The sequence below is a fragment of the Staurois parvus genome, unplaced genomic scaffold (assembly GCF_062004578.1).
Source record: "Staurois parvus isolate SC_StPar_1 unplaced genomic scaffold, SC_StPar_1.0 ptg000070l, whole genome shotgun sequence".
Lineage (NCBI taxonomy): Eukaryota > Metazoa > Chordata > Amphibia > Anura > Ranidae > Staurois > Staurois parvus.
Genome location: NW_028317866.1, coordinates 3,981,675 through 4,007,044, shown reverse-complemented (window position 1 = coordinate 4,007,044; position 25,370 = coordinate 3,981,675). Strand labels below are relative to the sequence as shown.

Sequence of the window (25,370 nt, the reverse complement as noted above, 5' to 3'; positions counted from 1 at the left end):
TTCTGTTCTGCTATAACTGTTATCTTTGTGCTAATGAAGGGGTTAGAAGCCATTAATTTTTTTTAAATATTGCTAAAATTAGCTAAATTATTTAAAAACCTCTATGCTTGCATTATAATGTTTTTTTTCACTGTTGAAGTGCAACTCTCTTTATAACATTTGCATTTGTATCATGTGTTTTTTCTAGATTTTTGGTTGATATTCTGTCTCCATAATTTAAAATACACTTATGGTAAAAATTATAGACCCTTCATTTCTTTGTAAATGGGTAAACTTACAAAATCTGCAGGGGATCAAATAATTATTTTCCCCACTGTATACTGACAGGTTTGCAGGAGACCTGCATGGCACCAGCAATCTGCCGATCACTGGTGCAATGTTTTACAGGCTCCTGCAACAAAAAAATAACAAAAGCTTATTTTTTTTACCTGCAAATAAAGGTTAATTTATAATTTTTTGTCAAAAGCTGAACTTATCCTTTAATAATTAATACATTAATAATTGTATTTTTTAAAATGGCACCAGTGTAGCTATCTGAATTTGACCTGATGTCTTGCTGTCCATGTATAATAGATCTAGAATGTGAGAGAAAGAAAGCCAATTAGTTCATGTGCTTACAAGAAGCATGTTGATAAGAAGAAAAGTAGAGTGTCAGAGAAATGAGCTCATCATTGCGCTGCTTCTCCTTTCACTCTCTAGACACACTTGGGGGTAGGTCCAGGATGACCTTGGCTCAGAGGAATTGGATTAAAGAATACTGGCCATCAGACTGAGCACATCTAGTGGCAGAAGATAAGAACTGTTGAGAAAGCTTTAGAAGATGAATATTGCAGCAAAAGTTGGTTTGTTTTTTTACTTTTTAATGGGTTGTTCATTTTTATCTTGCTAATTTTGGTTGGAGTTCTGCTTTAACTGCTTGCTGTCCAGCCACTGTAGAAAAACGGCCACAAGGTGGCACCGCTGAGCAAAATCACGTTTTAAAATGTGATATTGCAAAACAGGTAGGGGGTGTACCCGAGGCCGCTGATCTTGGCCGCGGGTGTCAATCACCAGGTCCCGGCCGGTCATTACCCGCTGGGTCCCGACGATTTCTGGCAAACATTGACACAGAGCACAGCTGCATTGTTTACAATGCAGCTCTGCTCCCTGTCAGTTCCTAACACACTGATCCTTAGAGCAGAGTTTATCTCTCAGGATCAGCCTGTTCCTGTGAAGCACACACCCCCGCCCCCTAGTAAAACACTCCCCTCACACAGTTAACCCTTTTATTGCATAAAAAAAAGTTAACCCCTTCCTCCCCAGTGCCATTAGTAAAGTGTCAGTCGTTTTTTTTTTGCACTGATCACTATATTGGTGTCACTGGGGCTGTCAGTGACCCCAAGTCAGTTCCCCCACAGTGTCAAAATGTCCACTGCAGTCCCGCCATAAGTTGCTGATCACTGTCATAAATCGCTGATCACTGCCATAAGTCGCTGATCGCCGCCATTATTAGTATAAAAAAAAAATCCCAGCATCTTTCCCGCCATTTGTAGACGCTATAACTTTCACGTAAACCAATTAATTTACATGTATTGGGATTTTTTTTAGCAAAGACATGTCGCAGAATACATTTTGGCCAAAATTTATGATGAAATTTGATTTTTAAATTTTTTTACTGGACATGTTTTATAGCAAAAAGTCCAACATATTGTTTTTTTTCTCAAAATTGTCAGACTTTTTTTTACAGCGCAAAAAATAAAAAACACACAGGCAATCAAATACCACCAAAAGAAAACTCAATTTGTGGGAAAAAAGGATGTAAATTTAATTTGGGTGCAGTGTTGTATGACCGCGCATTTGTCAGTTAAAGTAACACATCGACATAACACAAACCTCTTCTGTAACCGCTTCCTGACCGCCCTATAGCAGAAATACTGCTACAGGGCAGCATGGGTGCGCAAAATCACACATATATATATATACTCCATTTGCGCTCCCATGATTTTCACGCCCCTCCCAGATAGCGTCAGATTGCCCATCAGTACACCAGTCATCACATTTAACCCCTTGATTGCCAGGAACACGCTCATGCACAATAAACCTCCATTGCTAGTATAGTGTCTGAACGGATCAATATCTTTGATCAGATCACCGCTATGCCAGCGTTAACATTAGTATAGCGTCCCCAAAAATGCAGCGTTAGTGGGGTCAGCCCCGACACCTACCAGCACATGCGTTTAGCCCCTACGCTTAGCCCCCCTTCTCCCCCAGCAAGTGCAGTTTCAGTAGGTCACTGTCACTTGATACATTGCACACAAAACCGCAGTGTTCGCAGAATCAGGCCTGATCTCTGTTAACACTTGCTGGTAAATTTTGATGACTCTCATATGCAGCAGAGTGCCAGTACTAGTGCCGCGCTACCTTTTGGTGAACTGGCGAGTACCAGTGGTCTAGTACATCTCGGTCTTTCACATACCTCCTTGATTTTTGGAGCTGTTTTTCACGGAATATCTGTATGCGTTGATTGTGGATCAAAGAAATTTATATGCACAACAATTTATCGCCGCCAACCCAAATTCAAATCTACATTTTTTTTGGGCCTAACCCTCAACATGGGCATTACTAAAAGAAATTAATTGCTGTTGTATTGGTCCGCAGACCTGATTCATCATATGCCGTGTTCTCTGCTGCCATGGCCAGGCATAGATTTGAGAGTATAATGTGTTTTATGCATTTCAAGGACAATACACTCTGTCATCCTTGGTGTGACCCTGAATTTGACCGGCTCCACAAAATTCAGCCCCTCACAAATCACCTTAACCAAAAATTTGCAGATGTTTATACTCCCCAGCAAAAAATCTGCGTTGATGAGTCCCTGATTAATTTATCTGGCCGCCTTGCATTCAAGCAATTTCTCCCCAGCAAGCGTGACAGATATGGGGTCAAGATGTAGAAGACCTGTGAGAGGACAACAGGTTATACTTATAAGTTTTGGATTTAGGAGGGAATAGATAGTCACGTGGAGCCCCCGGATGCCCAGACTACATGGGGAGCAGTGGCAAGATAGTTTGGGACTTGGTGTCATCCTTTTTCCATATGGGGTACCACTTATACGTGGACAATTTTTATTCAAGCGTGCCACTATTCAGACATTTGTACAATCTTGGAACTGAAGCATGTGGCAAAGTGTGACCTAAGGTGTGTCCACCGTTAGAAGTGGGTGGATGCAGATATGATGCCCCCCCCCGCTGCCTTCCACGGCTTTCTCGGGCAGTCCTGTGCCATCGAGGGAACCTGAGAATGCAGCCGGTGTTTCTGCCAGCTGACCATAGAGCTGATTGGAGACCAGAGTGCCGCAAATCATCTCTATAGTCCAAGAATTTGGAAGCTACGAGCATTTAATCACTTCAGTTTCGCAGGATATAAACAGCACCATTTGTAAATTGGGAAAGCATCTGATCACACCGATTTTGGTTTGATTAGATAATGTAAGGGCAGAGGAGATATCTAGAGCCTGATAGACCCCAGATTTCTCAAAAAAGAATATATGACAATGCCCAGTGATCAAAAAAAAAAATGAAAGGTACAGTGTAAAAATAACTAAAAAAATAAAAATAACTTAAAAAAAAACCTCACCCCTCCCATGCGCGTACACTTGTGTGCACAAGCGTTGACCCTGTGCCGGTATGTAAACAGCGGTTGCACCATGCATGTGAGGTATCGCCGTGAACATCAGATCAAGGGCAGTAATTCTAACACTAGACCTCCTCTGTAAATCTAAAATGGTAGCTTTTAAAGGCTTTTAAAGTGTTGCCTATGGATATTAAAAATGTATGCAGTTTGTCGCCATTGCACAGGGCATGCGCAGTTTTAAAGCATGTCATGCTTGGTATCTATTTACTCGGCATACCATCATCTTTTATATATTACCAAATAATTGGCCAATATATTGTGTTTTTGTGCATTAAAAGTAAAAAAAGTGTATTTTTTTAAAAAAAATTGCATTTGAAAAATTGCTGCGCGAGTACTATGTGCCATAAAAAATTGTAGTACCCACCATTTTATTCACTAGGGTGTCTGCTTTAAAAAACAGTTTAAAGTAATTTCCTAGCAACAAATACTACTTTTTTTCATGTGAACAAAAAGTGTCAGAAAAGGCTTGATCTTCAGGTAGTTAGAAGAGTGAATGATGTGTGGCATAAACTTCTAATGCTGGGCATAAAACAACCACACCCCCCAAAATGACCCATTTTTGGAAAGTAGACACCCCAAACTATTTGCTGAAAGGCATGTTGAATCAATAGAAGAATTTATTTTTTTACGACAAGTTTTTGGAAAATGACAAAAATTTATTTATTTACACAAAATTGTCACTTAAATGATTTACTGCTCACACATGCCATGGGTATATGTGGAATTACTCCCCAAAATACGTTCTGCTACTTCTCCCAAGTATGGGGGTACCACATGTGAGAGATGTTTTGGCAGTCTAGCCAAGCACAGGACCCCAAAATCCAATAAGCACCTTTAGGCTTTTAAATGACTTTATTTCCTCATTACACTTCCAGACTACCTATCACAGTTTTAGAGGCCCTGAAATGCCAGGATAGCACCTAACCCCCCCAAAATTACCCCTTTTTGGAAAGTAGACACTCCAAGGAATTTGATAAGAAGCATTGTAAGTATTTTACAGATCTCATTTGTTGCCACAAGTTTTTGGAAAATGAAGAAAAAAAACAAAAACATATTTTTTCTATTCTTTTTTTATATTTCAAAACCTTAAAAAAATTTTTGTTTATAGCGCCAAAAATAAAAAGTGCACAGGTGATCAAATACCACCAAAAGAAAGCTCCATTTGTGTGAAAAAAAGGACATACATTTCATTTATGTACCGTATTGCATGACCGCGCAATTGTCCGTTAAAATAGCACAGCGCTGTATAGCAAAAAAATGGTGTAAATTGCAGTATCTATACCATAGTTTGTAGACGCTATAACTTTCACACAAAGCAATCAATATACACTTATTGGGATTTTTTTTACCAAAAACATGTAGCAGAATACATTTTGGCCAAATTTATAACTAACTTTGAGTTTATTATAAATTTTTTATAGCTAAAAGTAAAAAATATAGTTTTTCTTCCAAATTTTCGGTCTTTTTTTGTTTATAGCATGAAAAATAAAAAGCGCACAAGTGATCAAATACCCCCGAAAGAAAGCTCTATTTGTGTGAAAAAAAGGACGTAAATTTTGTTTGGGTGCAGCATTGCATGACCGCGCAATTATCAGTTGAATTAGTGCAGTGCCGAGTAGCAAAAAGAGGCCTGGTCATTAAGGGGGATAAATCCTCTGGAGCTCAAGTGGTTAAGGGGGGTAAATCCTCAGGAATGCAAGTGGCTAAAGATTACTATTTTTATTATTATTTGTAGTAGCATATTTTTTCAGCTCATGATAGTTTTAGTTTATCACAGCAAATATGTATTTGATAAAAAGTTAATGCCATATACACATTCTTTTAGAATTCCTTTTTTGACTGGCAGTTGCACACCCATAAGCTTCTCAGCATCTTAAAAATGTAAATTGCTGAGAAGCAACACAAAAGATAAAAAGATTTTGAAAGCATCCACAGTGATCACTTAATTTTATTTCTGCATACTTATTTGGCATAAGGTAATTAGAGTGCCACATTGCTGTAAAAGACAGAAAGCTCAGGGTAGTGTTCTGACTCTGATGATAATACATGATTAGAAGTCAGTGACAGATCACAACTGCCGAATGACCCACCAAGGTCTTATCAAGGGCATATCCCATAATTAGCATGCACTTCACTGGCAGAAGAGTACAGTGCCATTGTTCTGGCACAATCAAATTAACCCAGTCAATTAGGTCAGTGTTCTGTGACCTTAAAGATATTGCATGCTTTATTTCTCCTTTCATAAAACAAAAGAGAAGTTTTTGTGGACTCTGAAACTAACTGATAGGCAGACTTTTTTGGAATACACTTCATTGCATTTGTAGTTAATCATATTTTGAACAAAAGCAGTAGCTAATCCAATGTGACCCCAAGGGACAAGAATGTCAGTCACCTTGACAGAAAGCTAACAAACAGTCCTTGAATTGTAGAGCTTACCATAATTTCACTAATTATTTGAAAATATAATGTATTTAGCAAACCTTCACAATCCTACAGTACATTTATTCTTGTAGTCATTTTTATATGTGTAAATACAAAACTGATAGCAATACTGTTACATTCTAGATTATTCCTCTTGTGCCTTATTAGATGAGGGCTACATGATACCATATATAAAGTGCCCCACTAGAAGGGTCTCTATTGGGGAAACAAAATAGTGGCCACAAAGAAGAATGGGTCATTTGGGGGGCATGCTGCCTGTTATATTCTGTATGCATGACTACGTTTTTATTTATACTGACCAATAAGCAAGAAAAAAGGAGGTTTCTTGACTTTTGAATTATAGTGAGTCTGAATTCCTTTGCAAAAGACAACAGAATAGTCTGTAATTCTTATTAAGACTACATTCACACCGGTTATTTAGGCGGATGTGAATTGCAGTGACAGCAACCTTCTGATTTCTGCTACAGTTGTGAGAATTTTTTTGAGTTTTACCAAATATGAGGTCCATGTATCCCCAGTTATATAGCCAGTCTGTTTTTGAATTCCATATGTCTTTAACAGTTCTCTGCCCAAGCAATGTTTACTTTTCATACTCACCACTTTCAAGAAAGAGGAACTTTCACAAAAGATTTTCAGTTGACTGCAATTTATGCAATGTATGCGATTATCACATTTTACCAGGGCGCATAGTGCCACTCTTGAACCACAAAACAAATAAATAGTGCATGCTATCTTAACAGGTAAAGATTTCGATCAAATTTAGATCACTAGCTGCTAAGGAATTCATACTGGACATAACAGCTGCTACGGACATTGACCTTTAAGGTCATTCTATTTCATAAAAATAGAGCTAATAGGAAATTCTTAGGAAGCCAGAAGTATTTTTAAAATTCTTGGAAACACAACTGACCTTAAGAACTACTGAGCAGAAATCCACTTAGTTTAAATGTATTTAAGTTTACTCAATTGGGTTAATGAAATTATTTATTGATTATGAAATTATTTATTGATGAGAATTGAAATAATTAATTCCCATACATTGGGAATACAATTCCCATACATTGCTATTGAACACAGACATGGGAATTTTTTGCATGTTCGAGCAAACTGGACAGAGGGGAGGACAATCTATTTGCCTCTGTGGATACCTTTATAAGGAGGTTTTATGATCTCTCCTGTGCTGGATGGTAAGGCTGAGTGCCCGGGAATTTGTTGTGTGGTTAAAGTATACCTAATGGAGTACCTCAGTTATTTAAAAAAAAATTATTTGATAAACTAACATTTTGTACCTACAGATCATTGTACCATGCATGAAACTAAAGCCACCTGAGATGATTCCTGTTTGTGCACATATGGACATAAATACAGATGAGAAATTAGATACTTAAATTGTTAGCGCTGTTCCAGTGATGTGTGGCTGTGTTGGAGCACAGGGCCAAAATTATAGCAATCAAGATGGAGTTTCCATGGGTGGAACACTGGAGAGGGAGAGAGGAATATATGGCAGTTGAGAGGAGGGGTCACTGGGATCTGGTGTGTGCAGACGGTTCAAGGCTCCTAAGGAATAGACATGTTGGAAGCATTGTTTGTTTGGGGTAATATACAGTACATTACTTAAATGAAGGTGATTATAGCCTACTGATTTAATGTTCTATTACCATCATTATAATGTTTGATATTGAACTCTTAGGCCCAGATATATGGTGACTAGTAGATAGATGCGATCTTGGGATAATTTCATGGAAAAGAGGACAGGAAGAGTAAATACCAGAATTTTAACAGTTTCATATTGTTTTGGAGTTTTGGAGCATCATATCTTATCATTCAAATCTCCATAAATGACATGGGATTTTTTTCTGGCTGATTTAGATTATCCAGTGTTGTTTATATCCTTTGTACGTCATAGGGAACCATCACATAGGGTGAAATAAAATGTTATGCTCCTTTTCTTTTCCACTTTTGCCTTTCTCTCCCCCTCTTTACCAAGTGGAGTGGAAACATGGCTTTGTTTTCTGCTCTCACATTGTTCTGGAATTAGCACAATAGCTGGATTTTGTTGCAGGAAAGAAATTGCTTAATTCCCCCATCAACATAGTCAGCGTTGATGGGGGAATCCCTCCCTCGGAGCTATTGTAATATGCAGGTGGGGAGCCTTCCCGGCTGGCAAAACACAATGATTACAGCAGCAGCTATAGTCTCTGGCAGCAGTTGCATTTAAAAAATCCAACAGGCTGGTTATGCTGAAGTTGGTCGATAGATCAACATCAGTACAACCAACCTGTCCATAGATGGATTGAATCTTGGCTGGCTATGGCCTACCTTTCTCTTGAGTCAGCTGGGTTTGTTTCATCACATTTTATTGGTGTTCCTTTGAACACATTAAAGAAGAACAATTGCCTGAAAAAAAATGCTAGTAAGCAAATGTTTTTTGGTAGAAGAAACTTAAGGGTTGATTTACTAAAGGATAATAGACTGTTCAACATGCAAGAGAACTTTTTAAGGGAATTTCCTCAGATATTAGTGAATGTGGTAAGGCTGTGCTGACTTCCACCATTCAATCATGTGCAAGCAAACATGCTATTTTTTTTTTTATTTTTCTTGCATAATATTGAGTATCTTTTCAAAGTAAAACGTCATCTTACAAATTATCTTAATTTGTGACTGAACAACCCTTTTCCTTTAGTAAATAAACCCCTTTGCATATCATTGGAAAAATTTAGATTTTCTAACCCTTCCTGCTGCACATGCACATTGTATGTTCCCAACATCTAGACATTTGGACGCTGAAGAGTGGAGCCTAGTGCCTAACTTCATCACATACGTGTGAGTGTTGCATCACCATTAGTCCCCTTATAGCTGAAAACAAAATGCCAGCAATAGGAGAAGCTTCGGCAAAGAGGGTACAGACAACCGTGGATTGGTGAGGAAGAACACAGAACTGTCATCACTAGAAAAGGAAAAACCCATAGGTTAGTTTTCACATACTTATAATATTTTCAGTATTGTTGTCAAAATTGTCTGCTTTAAATTTACGCTTTTAGTGTTAAAATAACAAAACTATTGTTTAGTCTTGCACACTGAATGTTTTTCCAGCTGCTGTTTTTGGCCAGTAAACTCGTGTTATTCTATGTGTCCATGCACACATAGGCTGTAATCAGCGTTTTTTGGCTAGAAAAACCCCAGGACTAGTGGGTTTCTAGGGAGTTTTTTAGCTGTAAAAACATGGTGAAATACAGCAAAATGCGGTGAAATGGGGCAAACCAACATTTTGGACTTGTCTGAGCAAAAAAAATTTAAATTTATTAAAAAAATGCAAACGCAGAAAAACACAGCTAAACACTAATGCAAAAACTATAAAAAATGCTGAAAAACTTGCGTTTTTAATGTGACTTTACACAGCTAATGCTACCAGCGTTATTAAAAAACGCTCAGTGTGCATGGAGCCTTAAAGTGTTACTAAGCCCAAGACCCTGCATGCACTATATCTGGTCTCCTACAGTACACAGAAAATGGAAATGCAATTATTTTAGTAAATATAAACTGCTAAATACCTTTTCCCATCAGCAGTTAGAGCAGTCTTGTGACTTCAGCAGAGCAGTGGTTAAAGCTTGTAGGAGGAGTTTTATTTCTGCTCTAGGAGTATGTGAAGCCTCTGACTTCTGTCTGGACAGTGCTGATTGGTCCTGTGCTGATCACATGCACTCTCACAAGAAAAAAACACCCTCTTTAGTATTACACACCAAACTGAGCATGTGCATGTGACTACGGATTCAGTCTGTATTAGGTGGACATTTCAACAAGAGGAGGGTCAGAGAAGAAAGGATCAAACAGCCTTTTTACACAATGCAGAGGATTAACCCCTTAGGTCCCACAGTGAGTATAACAAGCATGCTTTACTGCATATACAGACCGATTTTACTGTTGTGGGTTTAGTAACACTTGTGGTTGTAAACCCTTATATATAACCCATGATGTGACTTAGCTTAGGTGATAAACTGTGAGGAAACAATTCCTCCTACGTAAGTTGTAGCTCTTTATCTACAGCCATGTGTCCCCTAAATCCATTCAAAGAGCAGAATTTACATAGGATCTCTTAACTCTGAAAAGTGGGAAGCTGAAGTTATAATCAGTGAGGAGAGCACTGAGAGCTGAATGGAGGGAAGGGGCACACACCCTTCACACAGCACACAGTAACAGAGCTGAGGCTGTGCCCTCCCTGTCACCTTTTTTCTCTTGGTGTCAGGAAATCTCATCAGAAAGAAACAAAGCAGCAGACAGAAATTACACTTAGTGGTCTGGATTGAAAGAAGTGCATGCTATAGAGGGATATGCTTTGCTCATATTTCATGTCAAAGGTTTACAACCACTTTAATTGATTTTTTCATAGTGAACTGAATTTAGTTTGGTTGCTGTGTTACTTTCCATCATCTTTGCTATCTGCATCTTGCTATATAACTCAGACATATTTGGCCTTCTATACAATAAAACCGCATTCAAGTAGTTTATTTAACTGTTACCCTAAAATAAATATTATCCTTAAACACCAGATATTATTAAACAACAGTTTTCTTAAGCTACTGCATTTTTGTTCTTGTGCTTTTTTTTTTTTTCCTCCAGACAGCGGCTTTTATGAGCTTACATGGAAAGAAAATAAACCCATTTGCTCATATTTTGCAATTTAAAGCAGGGCTGCTCTCACACTCAGCCTGTTTGTTTTAAGAATTTTATGAGGGTAGTATTTATGTATGTATGCATATATTTATATGGCAATAACACAGGTATTTGGTGGATATTTGAGGCCCAGGAATACAAATGAGAACGTCCCCAAGCAAATGCATTCAAATTCTTTCTATCCAGCCAATCGAAGCCTTGATTTCATCCTTTTCATTGAGCTACATTTGTCTGATTTAACAAGATAAGATTTGAGTGCTGATGCAGCCTGTTGTTAATGCAGGAGCTGGATGCACAATACTGGCAACACTCTAGATCAGAAAGATGCATAAATCAGATATTCAAAAATTAGGTATGCAGCACATCGGTTTTATAGTCACAGTCTCAGAAATTGAAATGGCCCAGATTAATGTATCATATCTTACACACTGTCCGAGTGAATCAACTTTAATATATTGAACAGATTCACAGAACAAGACTTTGTTATCTAAGGAGCACTTGGAAAAAGGAATTGACCTGAGAATTTGATTTGGTTCAGGTAGTTCATGCTGTACAGCAGCATTTGAATCTTCTCACATAAAAATAAAATTTGTATTAGAAATGTTTTTCCCATCACTCAGGACTTGCTTATAGCTTTATGCCGGAATTATACTGCTAAAGAGAATATGCAGCTGAAATAGTATTTTAACTTTTATATTACATTTACAAATTAAGGTGCTTTTTCTAATGTAAATATGTCCTGCAGATGATGAGATGTTGGTGGAAAAGGAAAAGTGGTCCTATATAATAATATAGTATGTTGTGTGTAGAAAATAATTTTCTGCAACCCACAAGAACCAATCAAAGATTACTCTGGGTAAGCTGACTGTAGATAGATTTATAAAGCTTAGGTCTGATTGGTTGCTCTGGAATTGCACGTCAAGGCTCTTTTAACATATTGGTAAACAGAGGTGTCCCTAGGCAGGTGCGGGGGGTGCGCGCAGCACCAGGTGACAACTATTGCACAGGGTGACATCGGACCCACTCCATGAAAAGGTAAGTTTTAAAGCAAGCCGACGATCCCCGCAGGATGGATCGGATCTGCAGACTGAGCATAATGGATCAGAGTCTGATCCATTATCCTCCCCAATCCGCAGTTCTGATCCATCCTGCGGGGATCGTCGGCTTGCAACCTACAGTTGTGTTCAAAATAATAGCAGTGTGTTGAAAAAAGTGAATAAAGCTCAAAATCCTTCTAATAGCTTTTATTTCCATACACACAAATGCATTGGGAACACTACACATTCTATTCCAAATCAAAACATGAAGAAAAATATATCAAATTTGTGTTGTTCCTTTAAAAAAATTGAAGAAAAGTGAATATTAGACTGTTCAAAAAAATAGCAGTGTTTGTATTCTTCTTTACAAACTCAAACATTCACTATATAAACTGAAAAATGTTTGAAGATTTTGCTTTCCTTTGAATCACTTAATTAATATTTAGTTGTATCTTATGGAACCAAGATGTTGCACGTTTACTGGTGTGTTTGGGGTCATTGTCTTGTTGGGACACCCATTTCAAGGGCATTTCCTCTTCAGCATAAGGCAACATGACCTCTTCAAGTATTCTGATGTATTCAAACTGATCCATGATCCCTGGTATGCGATAAATAGGCCCAACACCGTAGTATGAGAAACATCCCCATATCATGATGCGTGCGCAACCACGCTTCACTGTCTTCACAGTGTACTTTGGCCTGAATTCAGTGTTTGGGGGTCGTCTGACAAACTGTCTCCGGCCACTAGACCCAAAAAAAACAATCTTACTTTCATCAGTACACAAAATGTTGCGCCATTTCTCTTTAGGCCAGTCAATGTGCTCTTTGGCAAATTGTAACCTCTTCAGCACTTGTCTTTTTTTCAACAGTGGGACTTTGCGGGGGCTTCTTGCAGATAGCTTGGCTTCACATAGGCGTCTTCTAATTGTAACAGTACTCACAGGTAACTTTAGACCTTCTTTGATCTTCCTGGAGCTGATTGTTGGCTGAGTCCTTGCCATTTTGGCTATTCTTCTATCCATTCGAATGGTAGTTTTTCGCTTTCTTCCACGTCTTTCAGGTTTTGGTTGCCATTTTAAAGCATTTGCGATCATTTTAGCTGAGCAGCCTATTATTTTCTGCACTTCTTTATGTGTTTTTCCCTCTCCAATCAACTTTTTAATCAAGGTACGCTGTTCTTCTGAAGAATGTCTGGAACGACTCATTTTCTTCAAAAGTTCAGAGAGAAATGCACTGTAACCAGCATGTACAACATTTGCTGCCTTCCTTCCTTAAATAAGTGCAATAATTGCCACCTGTTTTTCAAATAATGAATGACCTCACTAATAGAACTCCACACTGCTATGATTTTGAACATGCCCCTTTCAATTAGTGATTCAATTACACAGAATCAGCAGCATGCATGTCATGACTGTTGGGTCTGTTGGATTTCTATTACTCTACTACACCTGTTGTAAATTATTTGCCATGTAGAAATATCATGTCTACCAAAAACAGTGATTGATCAGGTTAGTGATGTCTGACTGCTATTATTTTGAACACAACTATATATGGGCTTAACTGATCTCTCCACGAGCTCCACGAAAAGGTAAGTTTTAAAGCAAGTCAACCGTGGGGAGGATAATGGATCGGACTCCAATCCATTATGCTCAATCCGCAGATCCGATCCATCCTGCGGGGATCATCAGAGGGGGTGTCACTAAGTGTTCCTGCACTGGGTGACATCAACCCTAGGGACTCCCCTGTTGGTAAACAAGTCACAATAGCTGTAATGCTAAGTTCACCTTTGGAACATGTTACATCACTTCTCGGCCTTTTGGCTAAGATCAAGTGTAGTATCTGTTCTTATCAGTGTCCAGTAGGCGTGCTCCACGGTCATTCTAGCTTTGCGGGGATGACTGGTTGTATAGTACCCCTGCTGGAGTGATGGGGGTCTGGACGGCTAGTACCGGGGGGACAGAAAGCATGGTGCCCACGAGTAGAAGCTGGGGCCCGTGAGTAATTCTCCCGAGGAGACCGGAAGGACCCAGTTCCTCCTGATTTGGACGGATCTACCTTGTCTGGCCAGGGGTCGGGAAGGCAGAGAGTCCACAAACCAGTGCCCCCTGAGCAGTCGCCTCAGGGGTGCCACTAGTAACACCTGGGTGTGGGACCCCACAGTGTGAAGATGGCACAGGGTCACTGTTTTACCACTTTTTCTGCACAGCGCCCTTAGGGCCAGGCCTTTTGGCTAGGACCAGGGCAATTTTTGCTACAGGCCTCAGGGCCTGGTCTGTGCACTATTTGGCACGACCACTTTTTTATTTTCTATTTATTTAATTTATTACACCTCCCACGTTTTGTCACTTTTTCTTTACTTATGTGTGTGTTTTTCTCACAGGATGGAGGGTGTGGGTCCTCGGGCCTGCCCTGAAGTCTAGGGGGTGGATGTGTGGCCTTTTGGTTCCTTCCTCCCCTGTCCCTAGGGGGTTTTCTCTTCGGGAGAGCCCCCTGACCAAGTACTGGGTGTCCGGCTTCGGCTGGACACAAGGAAGGGTGGTCCACCAGGCCTTTTGGCCAAGAGGACCAAATGGAAACCTTGTCCCTGTCAGGAGCTTCGTGCCCCGGGGGATCAGGGTAGTGGTCCATCCCCTTCGGAGGAAGGACAAAGCACACCCCTAAGTGCACTTTTTCGTGTGGTGTTTTGCATTTGCACTTTTTTTGTGAACACTTACGGGTTTTTCGTTATAGTTGCACGTTTGTGGACTTAAAAAAAAAAAACATGTTACATGTTCCACCTGGTTTAGCGTGGAACATATAACATGTTCCAAGCACTGCCTCCTCTCCCCCGATCCCCTCTCCTTTTGACAGCGGGTGGGGGATCTTCCCCCCGCACCTGCTGTCACAATTCAAAAGAAATGCTGCCTTGTGAGGCTCTGTCTATATGGCCACATCATTCATTCACAGTTTTCTGTGAATGAATACCTACAACTACCATCAGCCATTGCGGCTGACGGCTTTTAGTTCTTAATGGACTGCGGGGGTGCAGGTGAACGTTCTCTTAGTCCATTGATTCTTCTTGCAGTTCAGTAACTGCCTGCCCATACGAGTAGACATTGTACTGAGTGTCTGCAGGATCCAGCCATTGCACTCATGGTCTGCTGTTCATGGTTGCAATGACGAACAGACTGCAGTGCAAAAAAAATAAAAATAAATGCACATTTTTTTTTACCTGTTAGTTCTAGAAATGATGCAAACCTGGCTGCAATAGTAAAATGCTTTAGGTAGCAGTGAATGCTCATTATCAGACTTCTCCATGGATATATCAGAAACTCTAGGTCTTGTGGATGGTTTAATATGCAAATTCTGACACTTTTTTGGTGTCAAGAACTGCCTAGTCAGCTCCTGCCCTTTTCTATGTTTGCCTGTAAGTCCCTCTTTTCAAGTGATGGATAAGTAGGAATGACAGTGGGAGGGTCAGCTATAGAGATTTCAGAATATTCATATTAGAATGCCCTGGATTCAGAGCTCCATAGGTGACCAGGATAAAAATAGCAGATAGTTTAAGCTTCTTTCATATTCCAAAATGATTTACCCAGGTCTGCTTATGCCAGTAAATTTAGGGAAAAAAACAACTTTATAGATTCGTACTATTTAGATCTAGAAAAATAATAAAATTTACAAAATATAATTTACAAGACAATAGCAAACTTTGCATAATCAGTATGGCTGATCATGTAAAACTGGGGATGAGCTTTGGGTTTGGACCGAAGTACAATTTGTTCTGAAGTTTTCTTGTTCAGTAATTAGTAAATGTATAAACTACATGGGCTATTCACTCTCCTACCCAATGCACCCAATCTCCATTTGTAGTGCAATACATTTACAAGCGGTATTGCTATCCCCAAGGATTTTTTCTCAAAAAATAGGTGCAGAAACTCCCCCCTTCTGAATCACTTCCTGAAAGTGTATCACGGCCGGTCGTATATACATAGATATATTCAAAGTTAAGTCCCCCTTGTTCCCTCTTACCCCAAGTCACGGCCACACGTGTGCGCCTCGGTTAGCTAGTCGCTGTGGGCGTGGCGTGTGGGTGAATCCGTGACAGATTGGCGGCAGCGTGCGGGATCTGCTTAGTACATTAGTGCATGGTTTATTCATTTAACCTGTGCACTAAAGGTTGGAAGCTTGGTAGAAGTGACTGACCTACAGAAGCTCACTCAGTGCATCATTTTTGTTTTGTAGAAGACATACTTGGCTATTTGCTCCCCACCCCCTTCTTTGATTTTCTTTTCTATCTTTTATTTGGGCAAAAACATGAAGATGGTAGCCCAGGAAGATAGGTTAATACGCTGGTACCTGAGACAATCCGATGAGACTGTGATTGACCTTTGTGATCCAAAGGACATCAATACAGTTGGCAAGACCAGGTTCCAGCTCCTAGGTGATCTGATAGAGATGGAGTTAGAACAGCACATCATGTCGGTAAAACCCTGCAACTGTGCCACTCCAGATGACTGCATGAATCGGTGTGACTCTGTTCTCAAACACTCTCTGCACAAGAAATCAGCATGCTGAGAGGATTATTCTCTGGGAACAAACCTACAGCTTTTTGGAAGTGATGACCCCGAGTTGCAGTTTCAGCTTATTTCCGTGTTACTACGCCTTGAAAAACCAGATGGATCAAATCGAGAGAAGGCACAAAACCGAGAGGGCCCAAATCCAGCAGGGTAATGCATTGTTACCTCCATCTGCATCAAGAAGTACAAGAGCCAGACCTACATTTATGGAGACCTGGAAGTGTGTTATCTGTAACCAAGTGGGACATTACGCACGGCCCTGTCCAAAGATGAGGATATCTAGCCCACCAGCGAGTGTGGAAAATGTACCCCCTGCTGTGTTTCTTGTTGGAGGAAATGGAGGAGGCTGGGCTGATAACCGGCCACCATTTACTTCAAGTAACAGTGTTACAGTTGGATACAAGGTACGGGATCAGTGAATGTCCTAGCTCTTCCAGAATTGAGGAGCTGTGAGGATGTGATCAGATGGTCATCAATTAGCATCTGAAGGGACTAGCTTCCTCTGGAAGTGGCACCTGGGTGCTAATAAGATTTTGTCACCTATATGTAATCAGACTCTGCCATCTTCCTGAAGCTTAAAAGAGAAACGCAGACGTTTCGGCTTCATGACACCAGGGGGGCTCTGAGCTGTCTACGGATCTCTAAAAGTATATACATACATCAAAGGAGTATGTTTCATCCCTCATAAAAGCTAAAATATTAGTTGCAGAGAGATGAAAATACTTTCTTCTGATGGGGCACTCTGTAGGCTACATCGGCATATAAAAACTATATTTGTGGCCTATGCAGAATGCCAGAAAAATATAGGAAATGGTTATGTGGCGCTGGAGTGCGATAGCGGAACAGTGATTGGTACTGTCGTGATTGGACTGATGCGCTGGTGTTGGAAATTCAATTCCCGACTTGGTGATTCAAGCTGGTCTTTGGTCCAATTGACTTTGGGCAGGTCAGCACCCAGAACATCCTGTGGGCAGGTACAGGAACACCCCCCCAGGGTCAATTGGCCAAGAACTAATGTCCCGCCTATGTCCATATCCCAATAAATTGAGGACTCTGACATTGGGACATTGTAATTCGTATGGAGTTGGTTCGATCGACTAACGGATTACGGACTTTCTCTGACTTGCTCCAGTCGCAGGGTAAATCTTGGTAAAAGTTTTATTCTGTTTTATAGTGAATAGTCTAAGTGTGTCTTCTTGTATTTTTTGTATTCTTAGTAACTTTTTATACTTTGTACATATTTTATGCACTGCCCACTTTCGAAATGAAATCTTAAAATTAATAAGTGACTTCTGTGTACTTTAGCGGGCTCATACCTTCGGAGAGATTAGATTGGAGAGATTAGATTTCATTGTATGTTAGTGCCTTTATATGCTCGGTCAAGCTCATTGCTAATCTGGGGGTGGCGGAAATGGAGCGGTTGGAAAGGTGAATGAGTCTGGCAGCCGTATTCAGGATCGACTGAAGCGGGGATAGCCAGCGGCGAGGCAGGCCAGTGAGGAGTGAGTTGCAGTAGTCGAGTCGTGATATGATGAGGGAGTGGATGAGCTGTTTTGTGGTTTCTGGGGTTAGGGACGTGCGGATTTTGGCGATGTTGCGGAGGTGGAGTCTGCACGAGTTTGTTAAAGATTGGACTTGGGGCTGGAAGGATAGGTTGGAGTCCAGAATGACACCAAGTACTCTGGCCTGCAGAGCGGGTTTGATATTGGCGTTGTTGGATGTGATGTAGAAGTCAATGGGGGGTGGGGTTCGGGCTGGGGGGAAGACAAGGAGCTCGGTTTTGGAGAGATTCAGTTTAAGGAAGTGGAGCGACATCCAATCTGATATGTCGCTCAGTAGGTGTGTGATTTGGGCAGAGACCGAGGGGGTGAGGAGGGGGGTTGAGAGATAGATTTGTGTGTCGTCGGCATAGAGGTGGTAGTTGCAGCCGTGAGAGTGTATGAGTTGGCCAAGGGAGGAGGTGTAGATGGAGAAGAGAAGGGGCCCAAGGACAGAGCCTTGAGGGACCCCAACAGAGAGGGGGAGTGAGGGGGAGGTGGTAGCATTATAGGGAACGCTGAAAGAGCGTTGTGACAGGTAGGATGAGAGCCAGGAGAGAGCAGAATCTCTGAGGCCGAGGGAGTGTAGTATTTTGAGGAGGAGGGGGTGGTCAACTGTGTCGAAGGTCGCAGAGAGGTCAAGGAGTAGGAGCACTGAATAGTGGCCATTAGCTTTGGCGGTTAGAAGGTCGTTGGAGAGTTTGAGTAAGGCGGTTTCGGTGGAGTGTAGGGGGCGGAAGCCAGACTGTAGGGGATCGAGGAGGTTGTTGTTGTTGAGGTGAGAGCATAGGTGGGTGTAGACGAGGTGCTCGAGGAGTTTAGATGTAAGTGGGAGCAGGGAGATGGGTCTGAGGTTGTTCGGGTCATTGGGGTCCAGGGAGGGCTTTTTAAGTATGGGGGTGATGTGTGCATGCTTCAGTGGGGAGGGGAAAGTGCCGGAGGAGAGGGAGAGATTAAAGATGTGGGTGAGGGAGCGTAGGATGGAGGGGGAGGGAGGTCGTAGGAATTGTGAGGGGATAGGGTCGAGGGGGCAGGTGGTGAGGCGGGCATCAGAGAGGATCTTGGAGACTTCCTCGATGGTAGTAAGGTCAAAGGTGCGGAGTGTTGGGGGAGCTTCAGTATGAGGAATGTAGGGTGGGGTGGGAGTGGAGGTCAGAGCAGTGGTGGGGCCGTGGGAGAGGGGTGATGAGGGGGTAGCTGAGTGAGGGGGAACGGGGTTGGAGGGAGTTTGAGCAGTGACGAAGTCCCTGCGGGTAATGTCGAGGGGGAGGGGGGATGAGGGGGTAGCTGTGTGAGAGGGGACGGGTTGAGAGGGCGTGTGAGTTGCGGCAATGTCCTTGCGAATTGTGTCAATTTTGTTTTTGAAGTGATTGGCAATCTCAAGGGCAGTGAGTGCGGTGCTGGGTGGAGGTGGGGGTGGAGAGAGTAGAGAGTTGAAGGTGGAGAAGAGTCGGCGAGGATTGGAGGAGAGGGCCTTGATGAGGGTCAGGAAGTAGGCTTGTTTGGCTGCGTGGAGGGAGGAGGTGTAGGTGCGGAAGGCAGATTTGTAGCAGGTGAAAGCTTGTTGGGATTTTGTTTTGCGCCATAGTCGCTCCAGGGCACGACTGCCTCATAGGACAGTCAGAGGAGAATGAAAACTCCTACAAGATTTAACCAGTGCTTGACCAGACACTGATAGAAGTCAGAAGACTGCTATATGCTGCTGATGAGAAAAGCTATTTAGCAGTTTATATTTTCTAACATGATTACATTTCCATGTTGTGTGTACTGTGGGAAACCAGATATAGTGAATGCAGAGTCATTGGTTTAGTAGCACTTTAAGTAAATCAACGTCAGTGTTTGTGACTATCTTAATGATAATAAGTTAATGATATCACTGTTTATTACTGTTGCAGGTAAGCAGTTAGAGTAACTCTAAAATTTAATTCCCAATTTCTGCATGCAAGTGGGTAAAATCATATTTTAAAGTATTTTTTCCCTGGGAAAGTTAGACTAAATGTATTTTTTTAAAGTGCACTCATTTTAGGCTAGAAGGTTAATATTGCCTGTCAGTCTAGATGTAAATGCATTGCAAGGCTTAATTCTAAATAATAAAATACCAAGGGAGGACTGAAGTACTACAATCTATGTATCTACCAGCACTGCCTTATTTAGCCTAGTAGCTTATGTTAGGATAACAGAAGCTTCTAAGCTATACAAAGATAAAATACAACAATAAAGAGCTTTTCTAGATAAAGTAAAAATATCACTACATACTGTATATCATACTGTATATTAGCTATCTTGAGATTTTCAGGCAATAAAAACGAGAAACATATTTTTAATGTTAATTATTTACAGAACCCTAACACTGCAATCCTTTTACATAATATATTTAGGGATCATTTCCAGACTCCCGCAGCAAAGTAATGAAGAGTTGAACCACAATAGTTTTCAGTGGAGCTCACTTCCAATGCAGCTATGTGTTGCAGTATGTTACAATACATTGAAATGATGCTGCTGAATGGATTTTGAAAGCCTCTCAAGTCAATGGAAATATTAAAGTAAATCTAAACTTTAGCTGCATGACATTTAGTACTGTGTAGCACTGTGCATCATAAACAATTGCCATTTTCTTTTTTCATTAGATCCTGCTCTGCTGCTACTCCCTTTGCAAATGACAGATCCCTAATCCTTCAAAATAGCTAATGCCTTTTTAGACTCCTGATGTCTCACTAAAGAGAACCTGTCACCAAAAATCATCACATTTTGTGACAAGCAGGTCTTTTGGACTCCAAATACTGGTTGTCTTATCATTTTGTAATTTCTGTACTTGAAATGTGGTCACTGTTATCATACTGTTATTTGATGCTCAATTGTAATTGTATTACTTAATATGCTCCATTGCATCACTAGATCCAAGTCACTTGTTGACATAATCAGGTTGTCTTCGGGGGAAACAGATCTGTCACCATAATACTTGGACTTGTGGCTTTGTAACATGACAAGAACTTTATTAGTATAAAAATTGTACCATGGTATGTCAAGGGATGGCACACCCTGAAAAAAAGGATCAAAATCTTAAGACATTTAAAAAGACTGCTTGTGGATGTGGCATTGCTACAAGAAAGTGTCTTGTGGTACCGCTCCAAGCTGGATAGTAAGAAAAAAATTACCCCATCGACAAGGAAAGGGAGTAGACGTCCCTGAGCAATTTCCTGTATAGCTGATAGGAGATAAAGGTGGACACCACTCAGCCTACCCCAGAAGTCAGGTGCATGGATGGTTTGGCTTGGTCTCAGTCACCGCTCTGACCACACCCTCTGACATGTTTGCCCCACCCACCAGGGGCTTGAGCTCTGTGAACAAGCACCCCGTGGGTGGGGCAAAATGTATCAGAGGGCATGGCTGGAACAGCGGATGAGCGGTGTCCACCTTTATCTCCTAATTGCTACAAGAAATGCATGTAAAAGAAGAGGACTTTGGGTGGAAAAATTAATACATTTTCCCCAAAAGGAGTGGGGGTCCTAATCTTGTTTCACAAAAATCTAAACTGTCACATAAAGTCTGTTAAAAAGACCACGTAGGCCGTAAAATAATGTGACAAAAAATATTAGCTAGCAGGACTTGAAGCTCACTAATATTTATGCCTCAAATACACTTAACAGAAAGTTCTTTCTAGAGACATCCACCTGGCTCTTGCAGGTGTGACACATTTCTTTTATTATAGGTGGGTATTTTTACAGTACCATGCATGTACAGAATGACAGAAGGCACTGCTCCCAGGAACATACAGTACTTGCCTACTAGCAGATATGATTTTTGCACGGAGGCTACATGACATATGAAAACAAGCCCACCAAATTGACAGTGAATTTACCTAATGCTTTCATGTATACGATACCCTAGCTAGGTTGGATTGCTTTTTTTTTTTGCACAGAATATTTACTAGCCAATACAGAACAGTCCCAAATACATGATAATGTTATCTCTGATCTCCAGTATCAGTTGTGCTTCATAATGTCCCACAACAACAGTTATGTGAAAATTCCCCAGCTACATGACCTCTAATGAGGATTTCCATAATATACTGCAAATTGCAAAGAAGGCATATGAGGCCATTAATGCGGATCATAAAACACATCTCAACCTTATGGGAAAGTGGGCATCTAAGGGGTAAGATAATATCGTATATTACAGCATAGAAAAAGAAAGATTTTTTCAGAACTATAAAAAGGTTAGTAATGACCTTGGAGCAGTACAACTCATGTTCAACAAATGCACATCTTCAGGACAGACAGAAGTCATAAGCAGCAAACGTCAGTTTGCAAAGTGGATTGAAAAACATGAGCAGGTTAAAAACTCCTATGGAGACATGCAATTACACAAAAATGGAAACAAGTCAAGGAAATGACTTACCAGGTTGACCGAGTGAACGCACACTCTGATATACATTGCTACACTATAAAAACGTGGACATTCCCCCCCTTCCCCATCTGGAATAAATAGAATCCTAGAAAAATACTACAGCATTCTGTACTCAAAGGACTGCACAGACCCAATGTAGATGCAACATTTCTAGATAACATACATATCCAATGCATCACACTAGATCAGCTAGAACAATTATATGTTAAAATTAATCAAGACCAAATAAGCTCCACTATAGAACACTTAAGGAACATGAAAGCACCCAACCCTGATGGCTATTCATCTGAATTTATAAAATGACCAAAAATGAAATTGTAAGTACCCTAGAAAACTTTTGTGAAATGGTGGTGATTACCTGCCCACTGAAAAGAAAGCATAGATTAAACTGATGCAAAAAATAGACCCTGTACAGATAGGATTTACAGAAGAGAGATTTAAAGCCAATAATATTTGTAAGGTAATCATAGTTTTGCCAGCACTCACTCATGGAAAGAGTCTAAACATCAAAAAGGCTTTTGGCAATGATAACCTAAAATAGCTTTAGACTGTAATGCAAACAAGGGGCTTCAAGATGAAAGTCCTAGTTTCCATCAAAATATGTGTCACACCCAACAGCCAATATTGTTTGCACCAGGTTATTTATCATCTCCTTTCATGCTACAAAAAGGCACGCATGCCAAGACTACCCTCTGTCACCACTCCTTTTTAACTTGCCAGTTGAATCACTTTCCAGATACTTATATTCAACACATGACCTCAGAGGCATTAGCATAGGTAAGAAAGGCGGAAATTAAATCTGTGTAACTTGCTGATGAAATACTCTTGTTCACGTCCTGACCACACTTAGATTTTCAAAATACAAACCAAAGGTGAAATTTTATACCCACACCCATAAAAGACAGAAAATGCACAAGCCATATGGCCTTCACCATAGCAAAAGTCAACATTAAAAGTGGCAAAATGCCTTCATCTACTATGAATCAATAGGATTGTAGTGGAACTGGAGGCATGGAAGGATATAAGCTTTTCACTTCTCATCAGACCTAGCTTGATAAAAATAATCAGCTTTGCTCAACCATTATACCTTTCACAAACCATACCCATTTTGCTGACACATAAAAATGCTAATCAGCTAAAGCATGCTATGACATCATTTCTATGGCACAGCAAACACCCACCAATAGCAATGTGAATGCTATACTAGCTGAGGGATGAATGTGGATTAAACATACTAAATATTAGTATGTATAACGTGGCATGTCTATTAAGATACATACTTGCCTAGATATCAGAAAATCCAGTTAACAAATTAAGACAGCCTTGGTTGAGTCATGAAATCTGTCGGCAGTTCAAAATCTCTGAGCTTGGCTTGAAATACAGAAAAAATAGGGCTGATACCTCACCTTTCTAGATATGTATCCATCCATAATAATCCCATGTCCTTGCTAAGTGAATATGCAGCCTTTGTGACCTATAAACACAATTGACTTAAAACAAAAGGATCTTTTACATCTCCTAGATTGTAAACTCGAAAGAGCAGGGCCCTCGATCACCTCATGTTTTGCATTGTATTGTTGTTGTTCTGTCACATGTTCTGTCCCCCTCTGTAATGTACAGCACTGAGCGAACTATTGGCGCTTTATAAATACTGTATAATAATAATAATAACAACCTCATGGATAACCCAAAAACCTTCCACCATAACAATGAAAACTTTCTCTATATCAGAATTTCAGCTGACCACGTTATCTTACTAAACCATTACAAAAGAAAAACCGCAACATCTGAAAAACAAACATCTGAAATAACAGATCAAAATCAAAATTTGGCTACAACAAAATTAGAAATTACATGATAAATCAAGTGTGAAGAGAAACTCATTTTCCTTGAACTTTCAAAATCTTTTACAATGCATATTTACCTTTTTTGACCCAAACATCTGCAAATCAAACGGGTACTTTTCCCTCAGAATAGAAAAATGTAATCACAGCCAACTCTCACTCGTCTTGTCATATCCTAATATATCAAGCTTCTGGATCCAAGTCAGAGTATTCATTAGTTCTATAACCTATCAGGATTAGTGATGGGCTGAACACCACCATTCAAACCTAATGAAAGTTCAACCATGAACTTCGAGCAGGGACAATTCACTAAGCAGTATCTTACCGCATCTGAGTAAGCAGTAAGATACTGTTAAAATTCCACGTGAGTTATATTAATAAGTCATGCGGTATTTTAGCTGATAGCTGAATGTAAAAAGAATTGCTGGCATTGCGCAGCAATTAAATGTTTTTTTTTTAATGGTATGGGTCCCCCCCATCCATACCAAGCCTTTCAGGTCTGGTATGGATTTTGAGGGCAACCCCCACGCCCAAATTTAAAAAAAATTGGCTTGTGGGTCCCCACCAAAATCCGTACCAGACCCTTATCCGAGCATGCAGCCCGGCAGGTCAAGTAAGGGGGGATGAGTGAGCGACCCCCTGAACCATACCAGGCCACATGCCCTCAACATGGGCGGTGCTTTGGGGCAGGGAGGCTCCCCCCAAAGATGTTGATGGTGGACAAGGGCTTCTTCCCTACAACCATGGCCGGTGGATGTGGGGGTCTGTGAGTGGGAGGCTTATTAGACTCTGGAAGCCCTCTTTAATAAGAGGGCCACCAGATCACACCCCCCCCATGTGAATGAGTATGGGGTACATGGTACCGCTACTTATTCACAAAAAAAAAAAAGTGTAGTGTAAAAAATGACAGAAGAGAGTCTTTGACAAGTCATTTATTAAAAACAAAAATAAAAAAAATGTCCTCTGAAGTAGATCCAATGTCAATCACGATGACTACTGACCCGAAAAAAGAAAAAAAAATGCTCCTCTCTTGATGCTGGCTCCCGCTGTCTGACAACAGGGCCTGACAGTTCTTAAATACTGTGATGACATCACAAGGGGGCGGAGTCATCCCACCCCCTTCTGACATCATCATGCGCTGTGATTGGCCAAAGCATTGCACCTGATCTCTGGCCATGTACATTGTTTTTGCCAATCACA

At 40.7% G+C, this 25,370-nt stretch overlaps 1 pseudogene; it reads left to right on the top strand.

Moving 5' to 3' along the window:
- Positions 1-13,622: 13,622 nt before the first annotated feature.
- On the top strand, positions 13,623-13,740 carry LOC149469456 (U2 spliceosomal RNA; annotated as a pseudogene).
- The last annotated feature ends 11,630 nt before the right edge of the window (positions 13,741-25,370 follow it).